This window comes from Trichechus manatus, unplaced genomic scaffold, assembly GCF_000243295.1.
Source record: "Trichechus manatus latirostris isolate Lorelei unplaced genomic scaffold, TriManLat1.0 scaffold00022, whole genome shotgun sequence".
NCBI classification, from domain to species: Eukaryota; Metazoa; Chordata; class Mammalia; order Sirenia; family Trichechidae; genus Trichechus; species Trichechus manatus.
In genome coordinates this window covers 2,539,853-2,544,051 of record NW_004443958.1, presented here as the reverse complement: position 1 = coordinate 2,544,051, position 4,199 = coordinate 2,539,853, and positions in this window count along the sequence as shown.

Below are 4,199 nucleotides of genomic sequence, written 5' to 3'. Positions count from 1 at the left end.
ACTGGAAGAGATTCATATACGTGTCCATTCCAAAGAAAGGTGATCCAGCAAAACGTGGATATTATTGCACAATATTATTAATATCACATACAAGTAAAATTTTGCTGAAGATAATTAAAAAATGGTTGCAGCAGTACATCAACAAGGAACTGCTGGAAATTCAAGCCAGATTCAGAAGAGGATGTGGAACGAGGCATATCATTGCTGATGTCAGATGGATCTTGGCTGAAAGTAGAGAATACCAGAAAAGTGTTTACCTGTGTTTTTTGATTATGTGAAGGTATTCTAATGTGTGGATCATAACAAATTATGGATAACATTGCAAAGAATGGGAATTCCAGAACATTTAATTATCCTCACACGAAACCTGTGCATAGAGCAAGAGGCAGTCTTTCGAACAGAACAAGGGGATACTTCATGGTTTAAAATCAGGAAAGATGTGTGTCAGGGTTGTAGCCTTTCACCATACTTATTCAGTCTGTATGCTGAGCAAGTAATCCTAAAAACTGGACTATATGAAGAAGAACACAGCATAAGGATTGGAGGAAGACTCAGTTACAACCTGTGATGTGCAGATGAGGTAACCTTGCCTGCTGAAAGCGAAGAGGACTTGAAGCACTTACTGATGAAGATCAAACACTACAGCCTTCAATATGGATTGCACCTCAACATAAAGAAAGCAAAAAATCCTCACAACTGTATCAATATGCAACATCATGATAAACGGAGAAAATATTGATATTCTCAAGGATTTCATTTTACTTGAATCAACTATCAATGCCCATGGAAGCAGAAGTCAAGAAATATAAACGTCGTATTGCACAGGGAAAATCTGCTGCAAAAAAAACCTCTTTAAAGTGTTAAAAAGCAAAGATACCACTTTGAGGACTAACGTGTGCCTATGCCAAACCGTGGTATTTTCAATCGCATCATATGCGTGTGAATGTTGGACAATGACAATGAATAAGGAAGACCGAAGAAGTATTGATGCTTTTGAGTTATGGTGTTAGTGAAGAATATTGAATATACCATGGACTGCCAGAAGAATAAACAAATCTGTCTCAGAAGAAGTACAGCCAGAATGCTCCTTAGAAGTGGGGATAGTGAGACTTCGTCTCATGTTCTTTGGACATATTATCAGGAGAGATCAGTCCCTGAAGGACATCATGCTAGATAAAGTAGAGGGCCAGTGAAAAAGAGGAAGACCCTCAATGAGATGGATTGATGCAGTGGCTACAACAATGGGCTCAAACATAGCAACAGTTGTGAGGATGGTGCAGAATAGACAATGTTTCCTTCTGTTTTACATCGGGCTGCTATGAGTTGGAATCAACTCCAAGGCACCTAACAATGACAACTCTTTGCCCACCTCCTCCTTTAGAGCTCATTTGCTTTAAAACCTCAACTGTGGCTATAAGTCAATCTCATTTGTACCCTAACATTTCTCCCAGTCTCACCACTACTTACCCCTCCTCATTTGCCTCCTTACTCAACTTAGATTCTATTGTTCTATTCACTTTTTTGTCTATACCCTCAACTCTTAGTCTTCTCTCATTCTATCACACTTGCCTGCCAGGCCTTCAACCATAGTTACAACCAGCCCTTTAGTAACTCTCTGCCCACAACCAAGCAGTCGAAAATATACCTGTAGAAAATCATTCAGTCATCTGGTCCACCTTTAAGAAACCTCAAGTGGGCCTTCAGAGATACTCAGAACACCTACTATATCCTTCTATTAATTTATTCTCCCACTCTCTCAGGTAAATATTTTGTATCTTACCTCTCTTTTCAGATCTCTTACTCCCCATGCCCTATGTAATTCTCATAGAATGAAGAAATATGTAAAATAGTAGGCACCAAAGGAGAATTCTGCCACTCTTACATGGTCCACTGTATTAATGTGTTGCATCTGTTGCCATATACTCTCCTTACTTCCTATTAGAATGGGTAAAATGTCCTTGCTCCTCTCTTGCTTTCTCTAGTTCTTTTCTACAATATTTCCTTTTATCTCTTACTTAACACATTCTTCCTCTTGATTGGAACATTACCCTTGCCATATAAGCATGCAGGATATAGGTCTTTAAAAAACAAAACAAAATAAAAAATCTGTGACCCCCATGGACCAGCCCTAGCCCAATTTTTCTATCCCCTTTAAATAAAAACACCTTAAAAGATGTCCATTTCCTCAGTTTTTTTATTTCTAACTTCACATTCTCTCCTCAATCCACTCTAAACAGGTGTCTAATCTCACAGTTATTGTCAAGGTCATCAATGAAATTATCTTGTGTAAGCCTATGATGATTTCTCAGTCCACAACTTTCCATGTCTCTCCACAGTACACATCTCAGTTGACCACTGCCACCTTCCAGAAATTCTTCTTGGAATCGACTCCACAGCAATGGGTTTGGTTTGGTTTCTTAGCTTCTAAATACCCCATTCTCTCGTATTTTTCTTATCTCCCTCGAAGGTTTTTCTAAATATATTTCCTTATTTCCTGTTCCTCTTTCCAACCTTCAAATACTGATATTTCCAAAGACTCAGCTTCTATGTCCTTTTCCTTTTCTCCTACACTCACTCTCTGCATCAGCTAGGTTGGCAGTTTTTTTGTTTTTGTTTTTCCTCCTTTTATTTATTTATTTTCAAATTGAGGGAAGCAAAAATTTAAACAGTCAGGAAATCAATCCAATGTGTCATGACTAAATTTTGCTTTTCATAAAGTAGAATTGAAAGTATCAGTAAGTATCACACATAGTCTAAAGGAAAGTTATTATAGGATAGCTCTATGCTTATCTCCAGAAATGCCTATAATCTTGCACTGACCCTTGGTCAAGCTAAGGATAAGATTGGCTGATAATAATAAGCTTCCAAAACTGCTCCCAGGGCTTGTTTGTTTACATAGCTTATTCCTGGCTTAACTGAAGCCTAACTTGGCTATGTGATCAATGGGCTTTAAGAGACCCTTGCACATACGTTGGCGGTGCATAAAGTAAAGATGAAGTATATCCTATGCAACTCAGAAAGGACCTTTGGCAGCTTTGCATGGAAATCTCTTGAGCCACCAATGATTGCCTGTGCAGTCTTTCTCCTGTTATGGTGCATCCTTTAACTTTAATAAATCTTGAATGTACAACCTCTAGAGTCTTGTGAGTCATTTAAAATATCTAATTCTATATAGGCAATGCAGTAAATACTTTAATATATAACTGGATTAATATATCCACTTTAATTTTTTGCATAGCTATTGTTACTAGGCTATTTTGCTTTTCTCTTTTTATGTGTGTATGTGTGAATTTTTTTTACAAGTATGTTTAATCTCTTTTTTTTATTGTTCTTTAAATTAAAGTTTATAGTTCAAGTTAGTTTCTCATACAAAAATTTATACACACACGGCTATGTGACCCTAGTTGCTCTCCTCCATTCCACCTCGGATTTCCCGTGTCCATTCAACAAGCGCCTGTCCCTTTCTGCCTTCTCATCTCGCCTGTGGAAAGGAGCTGCCCATTTAGATTCTTGGATCTACTTAAGCTAAGAAGAACTCTCATCACAAGTATCATTTTTATTTTATTTTATTTTTTATTGTTGTACTCTAAGTGAAAGTTTACAGTTCAAGTTCGTCTCCCATATAAAAATGTATATATACATTGTTATGTGGCCCTAATTGCTCTCCCTATACTGTGAAAGCACACTCCTCCTTTCCATCCCTGATTTCCCATGTCCATTCAACCAGCTCCTGACCCTCTCTGCCTTATCATCTCACTTCTGGACAGAAGCTGCCCATTTAGTCTCATGTATATGCTTGGGCTAAGAAGCACTCTCTTCATGAGTATCATTTTATGCCCCATAGTTCAGTCTAATCTTTGTCTGAAGAGTTGGCCTCGGGAATGATTTAAGTTCTGGGTTGACAGAGAGTCCAGGGGCCGTGTGCTCTGGGGTTTCTCCCGTCTCAGTCAGACCAATAAGTCTGGTCTTTTTACTAGGATTTTTGAGTTCTACAACTTACTTTTCTCATGCTCCATCAGGAACTCTCTGTTGTATTCCCTATTAGGACGGTCATTGGCAGTAGCCGGGCACCATCTAGTTCTTCTGGTCTCAGGATGATGCAGTTTCTGCCACTCTTACATGGTCCACTGTATTAATGTGTTGCATCTGTTGCCATATACTCTCCTTACTTCCTATTAGAATGGGTAAAATGTCCTTGC